Source organism: Lutjanus erythropterus, chromosome 14 (genome assembly GCF_056507025.1).
Source record: "Lutjanus erythropterus isolate fLutEry1 chromosome 14, fLutEry1.hap2, whole genome shotgun sequence".
In the NCBI taxonomy this organism is placed as follows: domain Eukaryota; kingdom Metazoa; phylum Chordata; class Actinopteri; order Lutjaniformes; family Lutjanidae; genus Lutjanus; species Lutjanus erythropterus.
Window position 1 is genome coordinate 33550381 of NC_139330.1, and position 21771 is coordinate 33572151.

The 21771-nt window shown below is 54.9% G+C and overlaps 40 non-coding genes across 40 annotated transcripts; 20 read left to right on the forward strand and 20 right to left on the reverse strand.

Moving 5' to 3' along the window:
- Window positions 1-560: 560 nt before the first annotated feature.
- Window positions 561-633, reverse strand: trnaa-agc (transfer RNA alanine (anticodon AGC)). The gene has a single exon. It is a non-coding gene; the product is annotated as a tRNA-Ala (tRNA).
- Window positions 634-744: 111 nt separating this feature from the next.
- trnas-gcu (transfer RNA serine (anticodon GCU)) lies at window positions 745-826 on the forward strand. The gene has a single exon. It is a non-coding gene; the product is annotated as a tRNA-Ser (tRNA).
- An 818-nt stretch (window positions 827-1644) lies between these two features.
- trnaa-agc (transfer RNA alanine (anticodon AGC)) lies at window positions 1645-1717 on the reverse strand. Its single transcript has one exon. It is a non-coding gene; the product is annotated as a tRNA-Ala (tRNA).
- Window positions 1718-1828: 111 nt separating this feature from the next.
- On the forward strand, window positions 1829-1910 carry trnas-gcu (transfer RNA serine (anticodon GCU)). Its single transcript has one exon. It is a non-coding gene; the product is annotated as a tRNA-Ser (tRNA).
- Window positions 1911-2728: 818 nt separating this feature from the next.
- trnaa-agc (transfer RNA alanine (anticodon AGC)) lies at window positions 2729-2801 on the reverse strand. Its single transcript has one exon. It is a non-coding gene; the product is annotated as a tRNA-Ala (tRNA).
- A 111-nt stretch (window positions 2802-2912) lies between these two features.
- trnas-gcu (transfer RNA serine (anticodon GCU)) lies at window positions 2913-2994 on the forward strand. The gene has a single exon. It is a non-coding gene; the product is annotated as a tRNA-Ser (tRNA).
- Window positions 2995-3812: 818 nt separating this feature from the next.
- Window positions 3813-3885, reverse strand: trnaa-agc (transfer RNA alanine (anticodon AGC)). The gene has a single exon. It is a non-coding gene; the product is annotated as a tRNA-Ala (tRNA).
- Window positions 3886-3996: 111 nt separating this feature from the next.
- On the forward strand, window positions 3997-4078 carry trnas-gcu (transfer RNA serine (anticodon GCU)). Its single transcript has one exon. It is a non-coding gene; the product is annotated as a tRNA-Ser (tRNA).
- An 818-nt stretch (window positions 4079-4896) lies between these two features.
- trnaa-agc (transfer RNA alanine (anticodon AGC)) lies at window positions 4897-4969 on the reverse strand. The gene has a single exon. It is a non-coding gene; the product is annotated as a tRNA-Ala (tRNA).
- Window positions 4970-5080: 111 nt separating this feature from the next.
- On the forward strand, window positions 5081-5162 carry trnas-gcu (transfer RNA serine (anticodon GCU)). The gene has a single exon. It is a non-coding gene; the product is annotated as a tRNA-Ser (tRNA).
- Window positions 5163-5980: 818 nt separating this feature from the next.
- Window positions 5981-6053, reverse strand: trnaa-agc (transfer RNA alanine (anticodon AGC)). The gene has a single exon. It is a non-coding gene; the product is annotated as a tRNA-Ala (tRNA).
- A 111-nt stretch (window positions 6054-6164) lies between these two features.
- trnas-gcu (transfer RNA serine (anticodon GCU)) lies at window positions 6165-6246 on the forward strand. The gene has a single exon. It is a non-coding gene; the product is annotated as a tRNA-Ser (tRNA).
- Window positions 6247-7064: 818 nt separating this feature from the next.
- On the reverse strand, window positions 7065-7137 carry trnaa-agc (transfer RNA alanine (anticodon AGC)). Its single transcript has one exon. It is a non-coding gene; the product is annotated as a tRNA-Ala (tRNA).
- A 111-nt stretch (window positions 7138-7248) lies between these two features.
- On the forward strand, window positions 7249-7330 carry trnas-gcu (transfer RNA serine (anticodon GCU)). The gene has a single exon. It is a non-coding gene; the product is annotated as a tRNA-Ser (tRNA).
- Window positions 7331-8148: 818 nt separating this feature from the next.
- trnaa-agc (transfer RNA alanine (anticodon AGC)) lies at window positions 8149-8221 on the reverse strand. Its single transcript has one exon. It is a non-coding gene; the product is annotated as a tRNA-Ala (tRNA).
- Window positions 8222-8332: 111 nt separating this feature from the next.
- Window positions 8333-8414, forward strand: trnas-gcu (transfer RNA serine (anticodon GCU)). The gene has a single exon. It is a non-coding gene; the product is annotated as a tRNA-Ser (tRNA).
- Window positions 8415-9232: 818 nt separating this feature from the next.
- On the reverse strand, window positions 9233-9305 carry trnaa-agc (transfer RNA alanine (anticodon AGC)). The gene has a single exon. It is a non-coding gene; the product is annotated as a tRNA-Ala (tRNA).
- Window positions 9306-9416: 111 nt separating this feature from the next.
- On the forward strand, window positions 9417-9498 carry trnas-gcu (transfer RNA serine (anticodon GCU)). The gene has a single exon. It is a non-coding gene; the product is annotated as a tRNA-Ser (tRNA).
- Window positions 9499-10316: 818 nt separating this feature from the next.
- Window positions 10317-10389, reverse strand: trnaa-agc (transfer RNA alanine (anticodon AGC)). The gene has a single exon. It is a non-coding gene; the product is annotated as a tRNA-Ala (tRNA).
- A 111-nt stretch (window positions 10390-10500) lies between these two features.
- On the forward strand, window positions 10501-10582 carry trnas-gcu (transfer RNA serine (anticodon GCU)). The gene has a single exon. It is a non-coding gene; the product is annotated as a tRNA-Ser (tRNA).
- An 818-nt stretch (window positions 10583-11400) lies between these two features.
- On the reverse strand, window positions 11401-11473 carry trnaa-agc (transfer RNA alanine (anticodon AGC)). The gene has a single exon. It is a non-coding gene; the product is annotated as a tRNA-Ala (tRNA).
- Window positions 11474-11584: 111 nt separating this feature from the next.
- trnas-gcu (transfer RNA serine (anticodon GCU)) lies at window positions 11585-11666 on the forward strand. The gene has a single exon. It is a non-coding gene; the product is annotated as a tRNA-Ser (tRNA).
- Window positions 11667-12484: 818 nt separating this feature from the next.
- On the reverse strand, window positions 12485-12557 carry trnaa-agc (transfer RNA alanine (anticodon AGC)). Its single transcript has one exon. It is a non-coding gene; the product is annotated as a tRNA-Ala (tRNA).
- A 111-nt stretch (window positions 12558-12668) lies between these two features.
- trnas-gcu (transfer RNA serine (anticodon GCU)) lies at window positions 12669-12750 on the forward strand. Its single transcript has one exon. It is a non-coding gene; the product is annotated as a tRNA-Ser (tRNA).
- Window positions 12751-13568: 818 nt separating this feature from the next.
- trnaa-agc (transfer RNA alanine (anticodon AGC)) lies at window positions 13569-13641 on the reverse strand. Its single transcript has one exon. It is a non-coding gene; the product is annotated as a tRNA-Ala (tRNA).
- Window positions 13642-13752: 111 nt separating this feature from the next.
- Window positions 13753-13834, forward strand: trnas-gcu (transfer RNA serine (anticodon GCU)). The gene has a single exon. It is a non-coding gene; the product is annotated as a tRNA-Ser (tRNA).
- An 818-nt stretch (window positions 13835-14652) lies between these two features.
- trnaa-agc (transfer RNA alanine (anticodon AGC)) lies at window positions 14653-14725 on the reverse strand. Its single transcript has one exon. It is a non-coding gene; the product is annotated as a tRNA-Ala (tRNA).
- A 111-nt stretch (window positions 14726-14836) lies between these two features.
- On the forward strand, window positions 14837-14918 carry trnas-gcu (transfer RNA serine (anticodon GCU)). The gene has a single exon. It is a non-coding gene; the product is annotated as a tRNA-Ser (tRNA).
- An 818-nt stretch (window positions 14919-15736) lies between these two features.
- Window positions 15737-15809, reverse strand: trnaa-agc (transfer RNA alanine (anticodon AGC)). The gene has a single exon. It is a non-coding gene; the product is annotated as a tRNA-Ala (tRNA).
- A 111-nt stretch (window positions 15810-15920) lies between these two features.
- On the forward strand, window positions 15921-16002 carry trnas-gcu (transfer RNA serine (anticodon GCU)). The gene has a single exon. It is a non-coding gene; the product is annotated as a tRNA-Ser (tRNA).
- An 818-nt stretch (window positions 16003-16820) lies between these two features.
- On the reverse strand, window positions 16821-16893 carry trnaa-agc (transfer RNA alanine (anticodon AGC)). The gene has a single exon. It is a non-coding gene; the product is annotated as a tRNA-Ala (tRNA).
- A 111-nt stretch (window positions 16894-17004) lies between these two features.
- Window positions 17005-17086, forward strand: trnas-gcu (transfer RNA serine (anticodon GCU)). The gene has a single exon. It is a non-coding gene; the product is annotated as a tRNA-Ser (tRNA).
- Window positions 17087-17904: 818 nt separating this feature from the next.
- On the reverse strand, window positions 17905-17977 carry trnaa-agc (transfer RNA alanine (anticodon AGC)). Its single transcript has one exon. It is a non-coding gene; the product is annotated as a tRNA-Ala (tRNA).
- Window positions 17978-18088: 111 nt separating this feature from the next.
- Window positions 18089-18170, forward strand: trnas-gcu (transfer RNA serine (anticodon GCU)). Its single transcript has one exon. It is a non-coding gene; the product is annotated as a tRNA-Ser (tRNA).
- Window positions 18171-18988: 818 nt separating this feature from the next.
- Window positions 18989-19061, reverse strand: trnaa-agc (transfer RNA alanine (anticodon AGC)). The gene has a single exon. It is a non-coding gene; the product is annotated as a tRNA-Ala (tRNA).
- A 111-nt stretch (window positions 19062-19172) lies between these two features.
- Window positions 19173-19254, forward strand: trnas-gcu (transfer RNA serine (anticodon GCU)). The gene has a single exon. It is a non-coding gene; the product is annotated as a tRNA-Ser (tRNA).
- An 818-nt stretch (window positions 19255-20072) lies between these two features.
- Window positions 20073-20145, reverse strand: trnaa-agc (transfer RNA alanine (anticodon AGC)). The gene has a single exon. It is a non-coding gene; the product is annotated as a tRNA-Ala (tRNA).
- A 111-nt stretch (window positions 20146-20256) lies between these two features.
- On the forward strand, window positions 20257-20338 carry trnas-gcu (transfer RNA serine (anticodon GCU)). Its single transcript has one exon. It is a non-coding gene; the product is annotated as a tRNA-Ser (tRNA).
- An 818-nt stretch (window positions 20339-21156) lies between these two features.
- trnaa-agc (transfer RNA alanine (anticodon AGC)) lies at window positions 21157-21229 on the reverse strand. The gene has a single exon. It is a non-coding gene; the product is annotated as a tRNA-Ala (tRNA).
- A 111-nt stretch (window positions 21230-21340) lies between these two features.
- On the forward strand, window positions 21341-21422 carry trnas-gcu (transfer RNA serine (anticodon GCU)). Its single transcript has one exon. It is a non-coding gene; the product is annotated as a tRNA-Ser (tRNA).
- The last annotated feature ends 349 nt before the right edge of the window (window positions 21423-21771 follow it).

Below are 21771 nucleotides of genomic sequence, written 5' to 3' on the forward strand. Positions count from 1 at the left end.
CAAGGGACTGAATTCACTCCTGGGGCGGACGGTCTGAAGAGAAGCGACCTGGCCTCCACAGCGTCGCCAGCTGAGTTCCACGCTGTTGCTGTGTGGTTGTGGCGATCCTCGTACGGCTTTGTGATGTGCAAAGGAGGCCAAAGGAGGCAGGAACGACAGCCATTCTCGCACGATGGTCTCGTTACCACAGCAAGGGACCGGGCGCTATGAATGGCTTCCATGACGCGCCGCAGAGGTTAAATCGCTGGGACGCCCCACCGGTCCTTTACAGCTGACGAAGTCCCACGGATGAGAGGAAGAACCACTGTCAAGGGTCCACGCTCAAGTCGAGGCAAGTTGCCCTCCCACGAAGCTTCTTTGGAAATTTGACAGCCCATAAACTGGAGCGCGCCGTAAGGAAGTTAGCTCACTGGCTTCATTTCTGGTGGTGACAGGAGCCCCCAACGCCACCAACTGACTACACTGACAGTGTGTTGAACACGTCCTTCCAAGGTCTGCCTTGTGCCTGGCTGGTTTTCCCTCCTTATCTCCACCACGGAGGACAGTAAAGCAAAGCCTCGTGGAGAATGCGGGCATCGATCCCGCTACCTCTCGCATGCTAAGCGAGCGCTCTACCATTTGAGCTAATTCCCCTGTGAACAAGAGCGTCCTGCATTGCAAGAAAGGTTGGCTTAGCTGGCTTCAACTTTGTTTGCGCTCATTAGAACTGGCTGGGCGGTCACTTGGAAGCCAAAGGCGCCAAACGACGAGGTGGCCGAGTGGTTAAGGCGATGGACTGCTAATCCATTGTGCTCTGCACGCGTGGGTTCGAATCCCATCCTCGTCGCAGCTCGGTGGCTTTAATCTCCCCTCTTTAGGTGTTGATAAGCAAACACGCTCTTGCTGACTTTCCGCACTTGTCCCAAACAAGCACCTCCTGAATGAAACCTTCGTTAACGGGGCCGTCTGTCTTTCCAATTCGTGTCTCTTTTTCAGGCAAGCACAATGACGGCCCTGTGGCCAAACTTGCTGGATTATGGCAAACGGCCAGCAGCCTTGGCTTCCAGACTTAGACCGTACACTGGGTGGTTTAGGTCACCCGAGACAAGGGACTGAATTCACTCCTGGGGCGGACGGTCTGAAGAGAAGCGACCTGGCCTCCACAGCGTCGCCAGCTGAGTTCCACGCTGTTGCTGTGTGGTTGTGGCGATCCTCGTACGGCTTTGTGATGTGCAAAGGAGGCCAAAGGAGGCAGGAACGACAGCCATTCTCGCACGATGGTCTCGTTACCACAGCAAGGGACCGGGCGCTATGAATGGCTTCCATGACGCGCCGCAGAGGTTAAATCGCTGGGACGCCCCACCGGTCCTTTACAGCTGACGAAGTCCCACGGATGAGAGGAAGAACCACTGTCAAGGGTCCACGCTCAAGTCGAGGCAAGTTGCCCTCCCACGAAGCTTCTTTGGAAATTTGACAGCCCATAAACTGGAGCGCGCCGTAAGGAAGTTAGCTCACTGGCTTCATTTCTGGTGGTGACAGGAGCCCCCAACGCCACCAACTGACTACACTGACAGTGTGTTGAACACGTCCTTCCAAGGTCTGCCTTGTGCCTGGCTGGTTTTCCCTCCTTATCTCCACCACGGAGGACAGTAAAGCAAAGCCTCGTGGAGAATGCGGGCATCGATCCCGCTACCTCTCGCATGCTAAGCGAGCGCTCTACCATTTGAGCTAATTCCCCTGTGAACAAGGGCGTCTTGCATTGCAAGAAAGGTTGGCTTAGCTGGCTTCAACTTTGTTTGCGCTCATTAGAACTGGCTGGGCGGTCACTTGGAAGCCAAAGGCGCCAAACGACGAGGTGGCCGAGTGGTTAAGGCGATGGACTGCTAATCCATTGTGCTCTGCACGCGTGGGTTCGAATCCCATCCTCGTCGCAGCTCGGTGGCTTTAATCTCCCCTCTTTACGTGTTGATAAGCAAACACGCTCTTGCTGACTTTCCGCACTTGTCCCAAACAAGCACCTCCTGAATGAAACCTTCGTTAACGGGGCCGTCTGTCTTTCCAATTCGTGTCTCTTTTTCAGGCAAGCACAATGACGGCCCTGTGGCCAAACTTGCTGGATTATGGCAAGCGGCCAGCGGCCTTGGCTTCCAGACTTAGACCGTACACTGGGTGGTTTAGGTCACCCGAGACAAGGGACTGAATTCACTCCTGGGGCGGACGGTCTGAAGAGAAGCGACCTGGCCTCCACAGCGTCGCCAGCTGAGTTCCACGCTGTTGCTGTGTGGTTGTGGCGATCCTCGTACGGCTTTGTGATGTGCAAAGGAGGCCAAAGGAGGCAGGAACGACAGCCATTCTCGCACGATGGTCTCGTTACCACAGCAAGGGACCGGGCGCTATGAATGGCTTCCATGACGCGCCGCAGAGGTTAAATCGCTGGGACGCCCCACCGGTCCTTTACAGCTGACGAAGTCCCACGGATGAGAGGAAGAACCACTGTCAAGGGTCCACGCTCAAGTCGAGGCAAGTTGCCCTCCCACGAAGCTTCTTTGGAAATTTGACAGCCCATAAACTGGAGCGCGCCGTAAGGAAGTTAGCTCACTGGCTTCATTTCTGGTGGTGACAGGAGCCCCCAACGCCACCAACTGACTACACTGACAGTGTGTTGAACACGTCCTTCCAAGGTCTGCCTTGTGCCTGGCTGGTTTTCCCTCCTTATCTCCACCACGGAGGACAGTAAAGCAAAGCCTCGTGGAGAATGCGGGCATCGATCCCGCTACCTCTCGCATGCTAAGCGAGCGCTCTACCATTTGAGCTAATTCCCCTGTGAACAAGAGCGTCCTGCATTGCAAGAAAGGTTGGCTTAGCTGGCTTCAACTTTGTTTGCGCTCATTAGAACTGGCTGGGCGGTCACTTGGAAGCCAAAGGCGCCAAACGACGAGGTGGCCGAGTGGTTAAGGCGATGGACTGCTAATCCATTGTGCTCTGCACGCGTGGGTTCGAATCCCATCCTCGTCGCAGCTCGGTGGCTTTAATCTCCCCTCTTTAGGTGTTGATAAGCAAACACGCTCTTGCTGACTTTCCGCACTTGTCCCAAACAAGCACCTCCTGAATGAAACCTTCGTTAACGGGGCCGTCTGTCTTTCCAATTCGTGTCTCTTTTTCAGGCAAGCACAATGACGGCCCTGTGGCCAAACTTGCTGGATTATGGCAAACGGCCAGCAGCCTTGGCTTCCAGACTTAGACCGTACACTGGGTGGTTTAGGTCACCCGAGACAAGGGACTGAATTCACTCCTGGGGCGGACGGTCTGAAGAGAAGCGACCTGGCCTCCACAGCGTCGCCAGCTGAGTTCCACGCTGTTGCTGTGTGGTTGTGGCGATCCTCGTACGGCTTTGTGATGTGCAAAGGAGGCCAAAGGAGGCAGGAACGACAGCCATTCTCGCACGATGGTCTCGTTACCACAGCAAGGGACCGGGCGCTATGAATGGCTTCCATGACGCGCCGCAGAGGTTAAATCGCTGGGACGCCCCACCGGTCCTTTACAGCTGACGAAGTCCCACGGATGAGAGGAAGAACCACTGTCAAGGGTCCACACTCAAGTCGAGGCAAGTTGCCCTCCCACGAAGCTTCTTTGGAAATTTGACAGCCCATAAACTGGAGCGCGCTGTAAGGAAGTTAGCTCACTGGCTTCATTTCTGGTGGTGACAGGAGCCCCCAACGCCACCAACTGACTACACTGACAGTGTGTTGAACACGTCCTTCCAAGGTCTGCCTTGTGCCTGGCTGGTTTTCCCTCCTTATCTCCACCACGGAGGACAGTAAAGCAAAGCCTCGTGGAGAATGCGGGCATCGATCCCGCTACCTCTCGCATGCTAAGCGAGCGCTCTACCATTTGAGCTAATTCCCCTGTGAACAAGGGCGTCTTGCATTGCAAGAAAGGTTGGCTTAGCTGGCTTCAACTTTGTTTGCGCTCATTAGAACTGGCTGGGCGGTCACTTGGAAGCCAAAGGCGCCAAACGACGAGGTGGCCGAGTGGTTAAGGCGATGGACTGCTAATCCATTGTGCTCTGCACGCGTGGGTTCGAATCCCATCCTCGTCGCAGCTCGGTGGCTTTAATCTCCCCTCTTTACGTGTTGATAAGCAAACACGCTCTTGCTGACTTTCCGCACTTGTCCCAAACAAGCACCTCCTGAATGAAACCTTCGTTAACGGGGCCGTCTGTCTTTCCAATTCGTGTCTCTTTTTCAGGCAAGCACAATGACGGCCCTGTGGCCAAACTTGCTGGATTATGGCAAGCGGCCAGCGGCCTTGGCTTCCAGACTTAGACCGTACACTGGGTGGTTTAGGTCACCCGAGACAAGGGACTGAATTCACTCCTGGGGCGGACGGTCTGAAGAGAAGCGACCTGGCCTCCACAGCGTCGCCAGCTGAGTTCCACGCTGTTGCTGTGTGGTTGTGGCGATCCTCGTACGGCTTTGTGATGTGCAAAGGAGGCCAAAGGAGGCAGGAACGACAGCCATTCTCGCACGATGGTCTCGTTACCACAGCAAGGGACCGGGCGCTATGAATGGCTTCCATGACGCGCCGCAGAGGTTAAATCGCTGGGACGCCCCACCGGTCCTTTACAGCTGACGAAGTCCCACGGATGAGAGGAAGAACCACTGTCAAGGGTCCACGCTCAAGTCGAGGCAAGTTGCCCTCCCACGAAGCTTCTTTGGAAATTTGACAGCCCATAAACTGGAGCGCGCCGTAAGGAAGTTAGCTCACTGGCTTCATTTCTGGTGGTGACAGGAGCCCCCAACGCCACCAACTGACTACACTGACAGTGTGTTGAACACGTCCTTCCAAGGTCTGCCTTGTGCCTGGCTGGTTTTCCCTCCTTATCTCCACCACGGAGGACAGTAAAGCAAAGCCTCGTGGAGAATGCGGGCATCGATCCCGCTACCTCTCGCATGCTAAGCGAGCGCTCTACCATTTGAGCTAATTCCCCTGTGAACAAGAGCGTCCTGCATTGCAAGAAAGGTTGGCTTAGCTGGCTTCAACTTTGTTTGCGCTCATTAGAACTGGCTGGGCGGTCACTTGGAAGCCAAAGGCGCCAAACGACGAGGTGGCCGAGTGGTTAAGGCGATGGACTGCTAATCCATTGTGCTCTGCACGCGTGGGTTCGAATCCCATCCTCGTCGCAGCTCGGTGGCTTTAATCTCCCCTCTTTAGGTGTTGATAAGCAAACACGCTCTTGCTGACTTTCCGCACTTGTCCCAAACAAGCACCTCCTGAATGAAACCTTCGTTAACGGGGCCGTCTGTCTTTCCAATTCGTGTCTCTTTTTCAGGCAAGCACAATGACGGCCCTGTGGCCAAACTTGCTGGATTATGGCAAACGGCCAGCAGCCTTGGCTTCCAGACTTAGACCGTACACTGGGTGGTTTAGGTCACCCGAGACAAGGGACTGAATTCACTCCTGGGGCGGACGGTCTGAAGAGAAGCGACCTGGCCTCCACAGCGTCGCCAGCTGAGTTCCACGCTGTTGCTGTGTGGTTGTGGCGATCCTCGTACGGCTTTGTGATGTGCAAAGGAGGCCAAAGGAGGCAGGAACGACAGCCATTCTCGCACGATGGTCTCGTTACCACAGCAAGGGACCGGGCGCTATGAATGGCTTCCATGACGCGCCGCAGAGGTTAAATCGCTGGGACGCCCCACCGGTCCTTTACAGCTGACGAAGTCCCACGGATGAGAGGAAGAACCACTGTCAAGGGTCCACACTCAAGTCGAGGCAAGTTGCCCTCCCACGAAGCTTCTTTGGAAATTTGACAGCCCATAAACTGGAGCGCGCTGTAAGGAAGTTAGCTCACTGGCTTCATTTCTGGTGGTGACAGGAGCCCCCAACGCCACCAACTGACTACACTGACAGTGTGTTGAACACGTCCTTCCAAGGTCTGCCTTGTGCCTGGCTGGTTTTCCCTCCTTATCTCCACCACGGAGGACAGTAAAGCAAAGCCTCGTGGAGAATGCGGGCATCGATCCCGCTACCTCTCGCATGCTAAGCGAGCGCTCTACCATTTGAGCTAATTCCCCTGTGAACAAGGGCGTCTTGCATTGCAAGAAAGGTTGGCTTAGCTGGCTTCAACTTTGTTTGCGCTCATTAGAACTGGCTGGGCGGTCACTTGGAAGCCAAAGGCGCCAAACGACGAGGTGGCCGAGTGGTTAAGGCGATGGACTGCTAATCCATTGTGCTCTGCACGCGTGGGTTCGAATCCCATCCTCGTCGCAGCTCGGTGGCTTTAATCTCCCCTCTTTACGTGTTGATAAGCAAACACGCTCTTGCTGACTTTCCGCACTTGTCCCAAACAAGCACCTCCTGAATGAAACCTTCGTTAACGGGGCCGTCTGTCTTTCCAATTCGTGTCTCTTTTTCAGGCAAGCACAATGACGGCCCTGTGGCCAAACTTGCTGGATTATGGCAAGCGGCCAGCGGCCTTGGCTTCCAGACTTAGACCGTACACTGGGTGGTTTAGGTCACCCGAGACAAGGGACTGAATTCACTCCTGGGGCGGACGGTCTGAAGAGAAGCGACCTGGCCTCCACAGCGTCGCCAGCTGAGTTCCACGCTGTTGCTGTGTGGTTGTGGCGATCCTCGTACGGCTTTGTGATGTGCAAAGGAGGCCAAAGGAGGCAGGAACGACAGCCATTCTCGCACGATGGTCTCGTTACCACAGCAAGGGACCGGGCGCTATGAATGGCTTCCATGACGCGCCGCAGAGGTTAAATCGCTGGGACGCCCCACCGGTCCTTTACAGCTGACGAAGTCCCACGGATGAGAGGAAGAACCACTGTCAAGGGTCCACACTCAAGTCGAGGCAAGTTGCCCTCCCACGAAGCTTCTTTGGAAATTTGACAGCCCATAAACTGGAGCGCGCCGTAAGGAAGTTAGCTCACTGGCTTCATTTCTGGTGGTGACAGGAGCCCCCAACGCCACCAACTGACTACACTGACAGTGTGTTGAACACGTCCTTCCAAGGTCTGCCTTGTGCCTGGCTGGTTTTCCCTCCTTATCTCCACCACGGAGGACAGTAAAGCAAAGCCTCGTGGAGAATGCGGGCATCGATCCCGCTACCTCTCGCATGCTAAGCGAGCGCTCTACCATTTGAGCTAATTCCCCTGTGAACAAGGGCGTCTTGCATTGCAAGAAAGGTTGGCTTAGCTGGCTTCAACTTTGTTTGCGCTCATTAGAACTGGCTGGGCGGTCACTTGGAAGCCAAAGGCGCCAAACGACGAGGTGGCCGAGTGGTTAAGGCGATGGACTGCTAATCCATTGTGCTCTGCACGCGTGGGTTCGAATCCCATCCTCGTCGCAGCTCGGTGGCTTTAATCTCCCCTCTTTACGTGTTGATAAGCAAACACGCTCTTGCTGACTTTCCGCACTTGTCCCAAACAAGCACCTCCTGAATGAAACCTTCGTTAACGGGGCCGTCTGTCTTTCCAATTCGTGTCTCTTTTTCAGGCAAGCACAATGACGGCCCTGTGGCCAAACTTGCTGGATTATGGCAAGCGGCCAGCGGCCTTGGCTTCCAGACTTAGACCGTACACTGGGTGGTTTAGGTCACCCGAGACAAGGGACTGAATTCACTCCTGGGGCGGACGGTCTGAAGAGAAGCGACCTGGCCTCCACAGCGTCGCCAGCTGAGTTCCACGCTGTTGCTGTGTGGTTGTGGCGATCCTCGTACGGCTTTGTGATGTGCAAAGGAGGCCAAAGGAGGCAGGAACGACAGCCATTCTCGCACGATGGTCTCGTTACCACAGCAAGGGACCGGGCGCTATGAATGGCTTCCATGACGCGCCGCAGAGGTTAAATCGCTGGGACGCCCCACCGGTCCTTTACAGCTGACGAAGTCCCACGGATGAGAGGAAGAACCACTGTCAAGGGTCCACACTCAAGTCGAGGCAAGTTGCCCTCCCACGAAGCTTCTTTGGAAATTTGACAGCCCATAAACTGGAGCGCGCCGTAAGGAAGTTAGCTCACTGGCTTCATTTCTGGTGGTGACAGGAGCCCCCAACGCCACCAACTGACTACACTGACAGTGTGTTGAACACGTCCTTCCAAGGTCTGCCTTGTGCCTGGCTGGTTTTCCCTCCTTATCTCCACCACGGAGGACAGTAAAGCAAAGCCTCGTGGAGAATGCGGGCATCGATCCCGCTACCTCTCGCATGCTAAGCGAGCGCTCTACCATTTGAGCTAATTCCCCTGTGAACAAGGGCGTCTTGCATTGCAAGAAAGGTTGGCTTAGCTGGCTTCAACTTTGTTTGCGCTCATTAGAACTGGCTGGGCGGTCACTTGGAAGCCAAAGGCGCCAAACGACGAGGTGGCCGAGTGGTTAAGGCGATGGACTGCTAATCCATTGTGCTCTGCACGCGTGGGTTCGAATCCCATCCTCGTCGCAGCTCGGTGGCTTTAATCTCCCCTCTTTACGTGTTGATAAGCAAACACGCTCTTGCTGACTTTCCGCACTTGTCCCAAACAAGCACCTCCTGAATGAAACCTTCGTTAACGGGGCCGTCTGTCTTTCCAATTCGTGTCTCTTTTTCAGGCAAGCACAATGACGGCCCTGTGGCCAAACTTGCTGGATTATGGCAAGCGGCCAGCGGCCTTGGCTTCCAGACTTAGACCGTACACTGGGTGGTTTAGGTCACCCGAGACAAGGGACTGAATTCACTCCTGGGGCGGACGGTCTGAAGAGAAGCGACCTGGCCTCCACAGCGTCGCCAGCTGAGTTCCACGCTGTTGCTGTGTGGTTGTGGCGATCCTCGTACGGCTTTGTGATGTGCAAAGGAGGCCAAAGGAGGCAGGAACGACAGCCATTCTCGCACGATGGTCTCGTTACCACAGCAAGGGACCGGGCGCTATGAATGGCTTCCATGACGCGCCGCAGAGGTTAGATCGCTGGGACGCCCCACCGGTCCTTTACAGCTGACGAAGTCCCACGGATGAGAGGAAGAACCACTGTCAAGGGTCCACGCTCAAGTCGAGGCAAGTTGCCCTCCCACGAAGCTTCTTTGGAAATTTGACAGCCCATAAACTGGAGCGCGCCGTAAGGAAGTTAGCTCACTGGCTTCATTTCTGGTGGTGACAGGAGCCCCCAACGCCACCAACTGACTACACTGACAGTGTGTTGAACACGTCCTTCCAAGGTCTGCCTTGTGCCTGGCTGGTTTTCCCTCCTTATCTCCACCACGGAGGACAGTAAAGCAAAGCCTCGTGGAGAATGCGGGCATCGATCCCGCTACCTCTCGCATGCTAAGCGAGCGCTCTACCATTTGAGCTAATTCCCCTGTGAACAAGGGCGTCCTGCATTGCAAGAAAGGTTGGCTTAGCTGGCTTCAACTTTGTTTGCGCTCATTAGAACTGGCTGGGCGGTCACTTGGAAGCCAAAGGCGCCAAACGACGAGGTGGCCGAGTGGTTAAGGCGATGGACTGCTAATCCATTGTGCTCTGCACGCGTGGGTTCGAATCCCATCCTCGTCGCAGCTCGGTGGCTTTAATCTCCCCTCTTTACGTGTTGATAAGCAAACACGCTCTTGCTGACTTTCCGCACTTGTCCCAAACAAGCACCTCCTGAATGAAACCTTCGTTAACGGGGCCGTCTGTCTTTCCAATTTGTGTCTCTTTTTCAGGCAAGCACAATGACGGCCCTGTGGCCAAACTTGCTGGATTATGGCAAACGGCCAGCAGCCTTGGCTTCCAGACTTAGACCGTACACTGGGTGGTTTAGGTCACCCGAGACAAGGGACTGAATTCACTCCTGGGGCGGACGGTCTGAAGAGAAGCGACCTGGCCTCCACAGCGTCGCCAGCTGAGTTCCACGCTGTTGCTGTGTGGTTGTGGCGATCCTCGTACGGCTTTGTGATGTGCAAAGGAGGCCAAAGGAGGCAGGAACGACAGCCATTCTCGCACGATGGTCTCGTTACCACAGCAAGGGACCGGGCGCTATGAATGGCTTCCATGACGCGCCGCAGAGGTTAAATCGCTGGGACGCCCCACCGGTCCTTTACAGCTGACGAAGTCCCACGGATGAGAGGAAGAACCACTGTCAAGGGTCCACACTCAAGTCGAGGCAAGTTGCCCTCCCACGAAGCTTCTTTGGAAATTTGACAGCCCATAAACTGGAGCGCGCTGTAAGGAAGTTAGCTCACTGGCTTCATTTCTGGTGGTGACAGGAGCCCCCAACGCCACCAACTGACTACACTGACAGTGTGTTGAACACGTCCTTCCAAGGTCTGCCTTGTGCCTGGCTGGTTTTCCCTCCTTATCTCCACCACGGAGGACAGTAAAGCAAAGCCTCGTGGAGAATGCGGGCATCGATCCCGCTACCTCTCGCATGCTAAGCGAGCGCTCTACCATTTGAGCTAATTCCCCTGTGAACAAGGGCGTCTTGCATTGCAAGAAAGGTTGGCTTAGCTGGCTTCAACTTTGTTTGCGCTCATTAGAACTGGCTGGGCGGTCACTTGGAAGCCAAAGGCGCCAAACGACGAGGTGGCCGAGTGGTTAAGGCGATGGACTGCTAATCCATTGTGCTCTGCACGCGTGGGTTCGAATCCCATCCTCGTCGCAGCTCGGTGGCTTTAATCTCCCCTCTTTACGTGTTGATAAGCAAACACGCTCTTGCTGACTTTCCGCACTTGTCCCAAACAAGCACCTCCTGAATGAAACCTTCGTTAACGGGGCCGTCTGTCTTTCCAATTCGTGTCTCTTTTTCAGGCAAGCACAATGACGGCCCTGTGGCCAAACTTGCTGGATTATGGCAAGCGGCCAGCGGCCTTGGCTTCCAGACTTAGACCGTACACTGGGTGGTTTAGGTCACCCGAGACAAGGGACTGAATTCACTCCTGGGGCGGACGGTCTGAAGAGAAGCGACCTGGCCTCCACAGCGTCGCCAGCTGAGTTCCACGCTGTTGCTGTGTGGTTGTGGCAATCCTCGTACGGCTTTGTGATGTGCAAAGGAGGCCAAAGGAGGCAGGAACGACAGCCATTCTCGCACGATGGTCTCGTTACCACAGCAAGGGACCGGGCGCTATGAATGGCTTCCATGACGCGCCGCAGAGGTTAAATCGCTGGGACGCCCCACCGGTCCTTTACAGCTGACGAAGTCCCACGGATGAGAGGAAGAACCACTGTCAAGGGTCCACACTCAAGTCGAGGCAAGTTGCCCTCCCACGAAGCTTCTTTGGAAATTTGACAGCCCATAAACTGGAGCGCGCCGTAAGGAAGTTAGCTCACTGGCTTCATTTCTGGTGGTGACAGGAGCCCCCAACGCCACCAACTGACTACACTGACAGTGTGTTGAACACGTCCTTCCAAGGTCTGCCTTGTGCCTGGCTGGTTTTCCCTCCTTATCTCCACCACGGAGGACAGTAAAGCAAAGCCTCGTGGAGAATGCGGGCATCGATCCCGCTACCTCTCGCATGCTAAGCGAGCGCTCTACCATTTGAGCTAATTCCCCTGTGAACAAGGGCGTCTTGCATTGCAAGAAAGGTTGGCTTAGCTGGCTTCAACTTTGTTTGCGCTCATTAGAACTGGCTGGGCGGTCACTTGGAAGCCAAAGGCGCCAAACGACGAGGTGGCCGAGTGGTTAAGGCGATGGACTGCTAATCCATTGTGCTCTGCACGCGTGGGTTCGAATCCCATCCTCGTCGCAGCTCGGTGGCTTTAATCTCCCCTCTTTACGTGTTGATAAGCAAACACGCTCTTGCTGACTTTCCGCACTTGTCCCAAACAAGCACCTCCTGAATGAAACCTTCGTTAACGGGGCCGTCTGTCTTTCCAATTCGTGTCTCTTTTTCAGGCAAGCACAATGACGGCCCTGTGGCCAAACTTGCTGGATTATGGCAAGCGGCCAGCGGCCTTGGCTTCCAGACTTAGACCGTACACTGGGTGGTTTAGGTCACCCGAGACAAGGGACTGAATTCACTCCTGGGGCGGACGGTCTGAAGAGAAGCGACCTGGCCTCCACAGCGTCGCCAGCTGAGTTCCACGCTGTTGCTGTGTGGTTGTGGCGATCCTCGTACGGCTTTGTGATGTGCAAAGGAGGCCAAAGGAGGCAGGAACGACAGCCATTCTCGCACGATGGTCTCGTTACCACAGCAAGGGACCGGGCGCTATGAATGGCTTCCATGACGCGCCGCAGAGGTTAAATCGCTGGGACGCCCCACCGGTCCTTTACAGCTGACGAAGTCCCACGGATGAGAGGAAGAACCACTGTCAAGGGTCCACACTCAAGTCGAGGCAAGTTGCCCTCCCACGAAGCTTCTTTGGAAATTTGACAGCCCATAAACTGGAGCGCGCCGTAAGGAAGTTAGCTCACTGGCTTCATTTCTGGTGGTGACAGGAGCCCCCAACGCCACCAACTGACTACACTGACAGTGTGTTGAACACGTCCTTCCAAGGTCTGCCTTGTGCCTGGCTGGTTTTCCCTCCTTATCTCCACCACGGAGGACAGTAAAGCAAAGCCTCGTGGAGAATGCGGGCATCGATCCCGCTACCTCTCGCATGCTAAGCGAGCGCTCTACCATTTGAGCTAATTCCCCTGTGAACAAGGGCGTCTTGCATTGCAAGAAAGGTTGGCTTAGCTGGCTTCAACTTTGTTTGCGCTCATTAGAACTGGCTGGGCGGTCACTTGGAAGCCAAAGGCGCCAAACGACGAGGTGGCCGAGTGGTTAAGGCGATGGACTGCTAATCCATTGTGCTCTGCACGCGTGGGTTCGAATCCCATCCTCGTCGCAGCTCGGTGGCTTTAATCTCCCCTCTTTACGTGTTGATAAGCAAACACGCTCTTGCTGACTTTCCGCACTTGTCCCAAACAAGCACCTCCTGAATGAAACCTTCGTTAACGGGGCCGTCTGTCTTTCCAATTCGTGTCTCTTTTTCAGGCAAGCACAATGACGGCCCTGTGGCCAAACTTGCTGGATTATGGCAAGCGGCCAGCGGCCTTGGCTTCCAGACTTAGACCGTACACTGGGTGGTTTAGGTCACCCGAGACAAGGGACTGAATTCACTCCTGGGGCGGACGGTCTGAAGAGAAGCGACCTGGCCTCCACAGCGTCGCCAGCTGAGTTCCACGCTGTTGCTGTGTGGTTGTGGCGATCCTCGTACGGCTTTGTGATGTGCAAAGGAGGCCAAAGGAGGCAGGAACGACAGCCATTCTCGCACGATGGTCTCGTTACCACAGCAAGGGACCGGGCGCTATGAATGGCTTCCATGACGCGCCGCAGAGGTTAGATCGCTGGGACGCCCCACCGGTCCTTTACAGCTGACGAAGTCCCACGGATGAGAGGAAGAACCACTGTCAAGGGTCCACGCTCAAGTCGAGGCAAGTTGCCCTCCCACGAAGCTTCTTTGGAAATTTGACAGCCCATAAACTGGAGCGCGCCGTAAGGAAGTTAGCTCACTGGCTTCATTTCTGGTGGTGACAGGAGCCCCCAACGCCACCAACTGACTACACTGACAGTGTGTTGAACACGTCCTTCCAAGGTCTGCCTTGTGCCTGGCTGGTTTTCCCTCCTTATCTCCACCACGGAGGACAGTAAAGCAAAGCCTCGTGGAGAATGCGGGCATCGATCCCGCTACCTCTCGCATGCTAAGCGAGCGCTCTACCATTTGAGCTAATTCCCCTGTGAACAAGGGCGTCCTGCATTGCAAGAAAGGTTGGCTTAGCTGGCTTCAACTTTGTTTGCGCTCATTAGAACTGGCTGGGCGGTCACTTGGAAGCCAAAGGCGCCAAACGACGAGGTGGCCGAGTGGTTAAGGCGATGGACTGCTAATCCATTGTGCTCTGCACGCGTGGGTTCGAATCCCATCCTCGTCGCAGCTCGGTGGCTTTAATCTCCCCTCTTTACGTGTTGATAAGCAAACACGCTCTTGCTGACTTTCCGCACTTGTCCCAAACAAGCACCTCCTGAATGAAACCTTCGTTAACGGGGCCGTCTGTCTTTCCAATTTGTGTCTCTTTTTCAGGCAAGCACAATGACGGCCCTGTGGCCAAACTTGCTGGATTATGGCAAGCGGCCAGCGGCCTTGGCTTCCAGACTTAGACCGTACACTGGGTGGTTTAGGTCACCCGAGACAAGGGACTGAATTCACTCCTGGGGCGGACGGTCTGAAGAGAAGCGACCTGGCCTCCACAGCGTCGCCAGCTGAGTTCCACGCTGTTGCTGTGTGGTTGTGGCGATCCTCGTACGGCTTTGTGATGTGCAAAGGAGGCCAAAGGAGGCAGGAACGACAGCCATTCTCGCACGATGGTCTCGTTACCACAGCAAGGGACCGGGCGCTATGAATGGCTTCCATGACGCGCCGCAGAGGTTAAATCGCTGGGACGCCCCACCGGTCCTTTACAGCTGACGAAGTCCCACGGATGAGAGGAAGAACCACTGTCAAGGGTCCACGCTCAAGTCGAGGCAAGTTGCCCTCCCACGAAGCTTCTTTGGAAATTTGACAGCCCATAAACTGGAGCGCGCCGTAAGGAAGTTAGCTCACTGGCTTCATTTCTGGTGGTGACAGGAGCCCCCAACGCCACCAACTGACTACACTGACAGTGTGTTGAACACGTCCTTCCAAGGTCTGCCTTGTGCCTGGCTGGTTTTCCCTCCTTATCTCCACCACGGAGGACAGTAAAGCAAAGCCTCGTGGAGAATGCGGGCATCGATCCCGCTACCTCTCGCATGCTAAGCGAGCGCTCTACCATTTGAGCTAATTCCCCTGTGAACAAGGGCGTCCTGCATTGCAAGAAAGGTTGGCTTAGCTGGCTTCAACTTTGTTTGCGCTCATTAGAACTGGCTGGGCGGTCACTTGGAAGCCAAAGGCGCCAAACGACGAGGTGGCCGAGTGGTTAAGGCGATGGACTGCTAATCCATTGTGCTCTGCACGCGTGGGTTCGAATCCCATCCTCGTCGCAGCTCGGTGGCTTTAATCTCCCCTCTTTACGTGTTGATAAGCAAACACGCTCTTGCTGACTTTCCGCACTTGTCCCAAACAAGCACCTCCTGAATGAAACCTTCGTTAACGGGGCCGTCTGTCTTTCCAATTCGTGTCTCTTTTTCAGGCAAGCACAATGACGGCCCTGTGGCCAAACTTGCTGGATTATGGCAAGCGGCCAGCGGCCTTGGCTTCCAGACTTAGACCGTACACTGGGTGGTTTAGGTCACCCGAGACAAGGGACTGAATTCACTCCTGGGGCGGACGGTCTGAAGAGAAGCGACCTGGCCTCCACAGCGTCGCCAGCTGAGTTCCACGCTGTTGCTGTGTGGTTGTGGCGATCCTCGTACGGCTTTGTGATGTGCAAAGGAGGCCAAAGGAGGCAGGAACGACAGCCATTCTCGCACGATGGTCTCGTTACCACAGCAAGGGACCGGGCGCTATGAATGGCTTCCATGACGCGCCGCAGAGGTTAAATCGCTGGGACGCCCCACCGGTCCTTTACAGCTGACGAAGTCCCACGGATGAGAGGAAGAACCACTGTCAAGGGTCCACGCTCAAGTCGAGGCAAGTTGCCCTCCCACGAAGCTTCTTTGGAAATTTGACAGCCCATAAACTGGAGCGCGCCGTAAGGAAGTTAGCTCACTGGCTTCATTTCTGGTGGTGACAGGAGCCCCCAACGCCACCAACTGACTACACTGACAGTGTGTTGAACACGTCCTTCCAAGGTCTGCCTTGTGCCTGGCTGGTTTTCCCTCCTTATCTCCACCACGGAGGACAGTAAAGCAAAGCCTCGTGGAGAATGCGGGCATCGATCCCGCTACCTCTCGCATGCTAAGCGAGCGCTCTACCATTTGAGCTAATTCCCCTGTGAACAAGGGCGTCCTGCATTGCAAGAAAGGTTGGCTTAGCTGGCTTCAACTTTGTTTGCGCTCATTAGAACTGGCTGGGCGGTCACTTGGAAGCCAAAGGCGCCAAACGACGAGGTGGCCGAGTGGTTAAGGCGATGGACTGCTAATCCATTGTGCTCTGCACGCGTGGGTTCGAATCCCATCCTCGTCGCAGCTCGGTGGCTTTAATCTCCCCTCTTTACGTGTTGATAAGCAAACACGCTCTTGCTGACTTTCCGCACTTGTCCCAAACAAGCACCTCCTGAATGAAACCTTCGTTAACGGGGCCGTCTGTCTTTCCAATTCGTGTCTCTTTTTCAGGCAAGCACAATGACGGCCCTGTGGCCAAACTTGCTGGATTATGGCAAGCGGCCAGCGGCCTTGGCTTCCAGACTTAGACCGTACACTGGGTGGTTTAGGTCACCCGAGACAAGGGACTGAATTCACTCCTGGGGCGGACGGTCTGAAGAGAAGCGACCTGGCCTCCACAGCGTCGCCAGCTGAGTTCCACGCTGTTGCTGTGTGGTTGTGGCGATCCTCGTACGGCTTTGTGATGTGCAAAGGAGGCCAAAGGAGGCAGGAACGACAGCCATTCTCGCACGATGGTCTCGTTACCACAGCAAGGGACCGGGCGCTATGAATGGCTTCCATGACGCGCCGCAGAGGTTAAATCGCTGGGACGCCCCACCGGTCCTTTACAGCTGACGAAGTCCCACGGATGAGAGGAAGAACCACTGTCAAGGGTCCACGCTCAAGTCGAGGCAAGTTGCCCTCCCACGAAGCTTCTTTGGAAATTTGACAGCCCATAAACTGGAGCGCGCCGTAAGGAAGTTAGCTCACTGGCTTCATTTCTGGTGGTGACAGGAGCCCCCAACGCCACCAACTGACTACACTGACAGTGTGTTGAACACGTCCTTCCAAGGTCTGCCTTGTGCCTGGCTGGTTTTCCCTCCTTATCTCCACCACGGAGGACAGTAAAGCAAAGCCTCGTGGAGAATGCGGGCATCGATCCCGCTACCTCTCGCATGCTAAGCGAGCGCTCTACCATTTGAGCTAATTCCCCTGTGAACAAGGGCGTCCTGCATTGCAAGAAAGGTTGGCTTAGCTGGCTTCAACTTTGTTCGCGCTCATTAGAACTGGCTGGGCGGTCACTTGGAAGCCAAAGGCGCCAAACGACGAGGTGGCCGAGTGGTTAAGGCGATGGACTGCTAATCCATTGTGCTCTGCACGCGTGGGTTCGAATCCCATCCTCGTCGCAGCTCGGTGGCTTTAATCTCCCCTCTTTACGTGTTGATAAGCAAACACGCTCTTGCTGACTTTCCGCACTTGTCCCAAACAAGCACCTCCTGAATGAAACCTTCGTTAACGGGGCCGTCTGTCTTTCCAATTCGTGTCTCTTTTTCAGGCAAGCACAATGACGGCCCTGTGGCCAAACTTGCTGGATTATGGCAAGCGGCCAGCGGCCTTGGCTTCCAGACTTAGACCGTACACTGGGTGGTTTAGGTCACCCGAGACAAGGGACTGAATTCACTCCTGGGGCGGACGGTCTGAAGAGAAGCGACCTGGCCTCCACAGCGTCGCCAGCTGAGTTCCACGCTGTTGCTGTGTGGTTGTGGCGATCCTCGTACGGCTTTGTGATGTGCAAAGGAGGCCAAAGGAGGCAGGAACAACAGCCATTCTCGCACGATGGTCTCGTTACCACAGCAAGGGACCGGGCGCTATGAATGGCTTCCATGACGCGCCGCAGAGGTTAAATCGCTGGGACGCCCCACCGGTCCTTTACAGCTGACGAAGTCCCACGGATGAGAGGAAGAACCACTGTCAAGGGTCCACGCTCAAGTCGAGGCAAGTTGCCCTCCCACGAAGCTTCTTTGGAAATTTGACAGCCCATAAACTGGAGCGCGCCGTAAGGAAGTTAGCTCACTGGCTTCATTTCTGGTGGTGACAGGAGCCCCCAACGCCACCAACTGACTACACTGACAGTGTGTTGAACACGTCCTTCCAAGGTCTGCCTTGTGCCTGGCTGGTTTTCCCTCCTTATCTCCACCACGGAGGACAGTAAAGCAAAGCCTCGTGGAGAATGCGGGCATCGATCCCGCTACCTCTCGCATGCTAAGCGAGCGCTCTACCATTTGAGCTAATTCCCCTGTGAACAAGGGCGTCCTGCATTGCAAGAAAGGTTGGCTTAGCTGGCTTCAACTTTGTTTGCGCTCATTAGAACTGGCTGGGCGGTCACTTGGAAGCCAAAGGCGCCAAACGACGAGGTGGCCGAGTGGTTAAGGCGATGGACTGCTAATCCATTGTGCTCTGCACGCGTGGGTTCGAATCCCATCCTCGTCGCAGCTCGGTGGCTTTAATCTCCCCTCTTTACGTGTTGATAAGCAAACACGCTCTTGCTGACTTTCCGCACTTGTCCCAAACAAGCACCTCCTGAATGAAACCTTCGTTAACGGGGCCGTCTGTCTTTCCAATTCGTGTCTCTTTTTCAGGCAAGCACAATGACGGCCCTGTGGCCAAACTTGCTGGATTATGGCAAGCGGCCAGCGGCCTTGGCTTCCAGACTTAGACCGTACACTGGGTGGTTTAGGTCACCCGAGACAAGGGACTGAATTCACTCCTGGGGCGGACGGTCTGAAGAGAAGCGACCTGGCCTCCACAGCGTCGCCAGCTGAGTTCCACGCTGTTGCTGTGTGGTTGTGGCGATCCTCGTACGGCTTTGTGATGTGCAAAGGAGGCCAAAGGAGGCAGGAACGACAGCCATTCTCGCACGATGGTCTCGTTACCACAGCAAGGGACCGGGCGCTATGAATGGCTTCCATGACGCGCCGCAGAGGTTAAATCGCTGGGACGCCCCACCGGTCCTTTACAGCTGACGAAGTCCCACGGATGAGAGGAAGAACCACTGTCAAGGGTCCACGCTCAAGTCGAGGCAAGTTGCCCTCCCACGAAGCTTCTTTGGAAATTTGACAGCCCATAAACTGGAGCGCGCCGTAAGGAAGTTAGCTCACTGGCTTCATTTCTGGTGGTGACAGGAGCCCCCAACGCCACCAACTGACTACACTGACAGTGTGTTGAACACGTCCTTCCAAGGTCTGCCTTGTGCCTGGCTGGTTTTCCCTCCTTATCTCCACCACGGAGGACAGTAAAGCAAAGCCTCGTGGAGAATGCGGGCATCGATCCCGCTACCTCTCGCATGCTAAGCGAGCGCTCTACCATTTGAGCTAATTCCCCTGTGAACAAGGGCGTCCTGCATTGCAAGAAAGGTTGGCTTAGCTGGCTTCAACTTTGTTCGCGCTCATTAGAACTGGCTGGGCGGTCACTTGGAAGCCAAAGGCGCCAAACGACGAGGTGGCCGAGTGGTTAAGGCGATGGACTGCTAATCCATTGTGCTCTGCACGCGTGGGTTCGAATCCCATCCTCGTCGCAGCTCGGTGGCTTTAATCTCCCCTCTTTACGTGTTGATAAGCAAACACGCTCTTGCTGACTTTCCGCACTTGTCCCAAACAAGCACCTCCTGAATGAAACCTTCGTTAACGGGGCCGTCTGTCTTTCCAATTCGTGTCTCTTTTTCAGGCAAGCACAATGACGGCCCTGTGGCCAAACTTGCTGGATTATGGCAAGCGGCCAGCGGCCTTGGCTTCCAGACTTAGACCGTACACTGGGTGGTTTAGGTCACCCGAGACAAGGGACTGAATTCACTCCTGGGGCGGACGGTCTGAAGAGAAGCGACCTGGCCTCCACAGCGTCGCCAGCTGAGTTCCACGCTGTTGCTGTGTGGTTGTGGCGATCCTCGTACGGCTTTGTGATGTGCAAAGGAGGCCAAAGGAGGCAGGAACGACAGCCATTCTCGCACGATGGTCTCGTTACCACAGCAAGGGACCGGGCGCTATGAATGGCTTCCATGACGCGCCGCAGAGGTTAAATCGCTGGGACGCCCCACCGGTCCTTTACAGCTGACGAAGTCCCACGGATGAGAGGAAGAACCACTGTCAAGGGTCCACGCTCAAGTCGAGGCAAGTTGCCCTCCCACGAAGCTTCTTTGGAAATTTGACAGCCCATAAACTGGAGCGCGCCGTAAGGAAGTTAGCTCACTGGCTTCATTTCTGGTGGTGACAGGAGCCCCCAACGCCACCAACTGACTACACTGACAGTGTGTTGAACACGTCCTTCCAAGGTCTGCCTTGTGCCTGGCTGGTTTTCCCTCCTTATCTCCACCACGGAGGACAGTAAAGCAAAGCCTCGTGGAGAATGCGGGCATCGATCCCGCTACCTCTCGCATGCTAAGCGAGCGCTCTACCATTTGAGCTAATTCCCCTGTGAACAAGGGCGTCCTGCATTGCAAGAAAGGTTGGCTTAGCTGGCTTCAACTTTGTTTGCGCTCATTAGAACTGGCTGGGCGGTCACTTGGAAGCCAAAGGCGCCAAACGACGAGGTGGCCGAGTGGTTAAGGCGATGGACTGCTAATCCATTGTGCTCTGCACGCGTGGGTTCGAATCCCATCCTCGTCGCAGCTCGGTGGCTTTAATCTCCCCTCTTTACGTGTTGATAAGCAAACACGCTCTTGCTGACTTTCCGCACTTGTCCCAAACAAGCACCTCCTGAATGAAACCTTCGTTAACGGGGCCGTCTGTCTTTCCAATTCGTGTCTCTTTTTCAGGCAAGCACAATGACGGCCCTGTGGCCAAACTTGCTGGATTATGGCAAGCGGCCAGCGGCCTTGGCTTCCAGACTTAGACCGTACACTGGGTGGTTTAGGTCACCCGAGACAAGGGACTGAATTCACTCCTGGGGCGGACGGTCTGAAGAGAAGCGACCTGGCCTCCACAGCGTCGCCAGCTGAGTTCCACGCTGTTGCTGTGTGGTTGTGGCGATCCTCGTACGGCTTTGTGATGTGCAAAGGAGGCCAAAGGAGGCAGGAACGACAGCCATTCTCGCACGATGGTCTCGTTACCACAGCAAGGGACCGGGCGCTATGAATGGCTTCCATGACGCGCCGCAGAGGTTAAATCGCTGGGACGCCCCACCGGTCCTTTACAGCTGACGAAGTCCCACGGATGAGAGGAAGAACCACTGTCAAGGGTCCACGCTCAAGTCGAGGCAAGTTGCCCTCCCACGAAGCTTCTTTGGAAATTTGACAGCCCATAAACTGGAGCGCGCCGTAAGGAAGTTAGCTCACTGGCTTCATTTCTGGTGGTGACAGGAGCCCCCAACGCCACCAACTGACTACACTGACAGTGTGTTGAACACGTCCTTCCAAGGTCTGCCTTGTGCCTGGCTGGTTTTCCCTCCTTATCTCCACCACGGAGGACAGTAAAGCAAAGCCTCGTGGAGAATGCGGGCATCGATCCCGCTACCTCTCGCATGCTAAGCGAGCGCTCTACCATTTGAGCTAATTCCCCTGTGAACAAGGCCGTCCTGCATTGCAAGAAAGGTTGGCTTAGCTGGCTTCAACTTTGTTTGCGCTCATTAGAACTGGCTGGGCGGTCACTTGGAAGCCAAAGGCGCCAAACGACGAGGTGGCCGAGTGGTTAAGGCGATGGACTGCTAATCCATTGTGCTCTGCACGCGTGGGTTCGAATCCCATCCTCGTCGCAGCTCGGTGGCTTTAATCTCCCCTCTTTACGTGTTGATAAGCAAACAAGCTCTTGCTGACTTTCCGCAAAAATCTGTCTGGAGCTACAACTATTAAATGCTCTCCTCAAAAAGACGAGCCACCATCACAATTTAGAGGAAAAGACACAGAGCCATAGACACAGTCTTTAATATTTATGTTGATGAAATATTGACACGCGTTATTTGAAATTTGGTGCATAACATACTGCAATAGGTTTTTGAGTTTTGTGCCCAACTCAAACTTTTACAAACTTTCTGCCGACCTTTAATTGAGATAATTTACTATTCTTCCTCAGATAAATTTATAGTAAAAGTTAAAGTTAGAGAA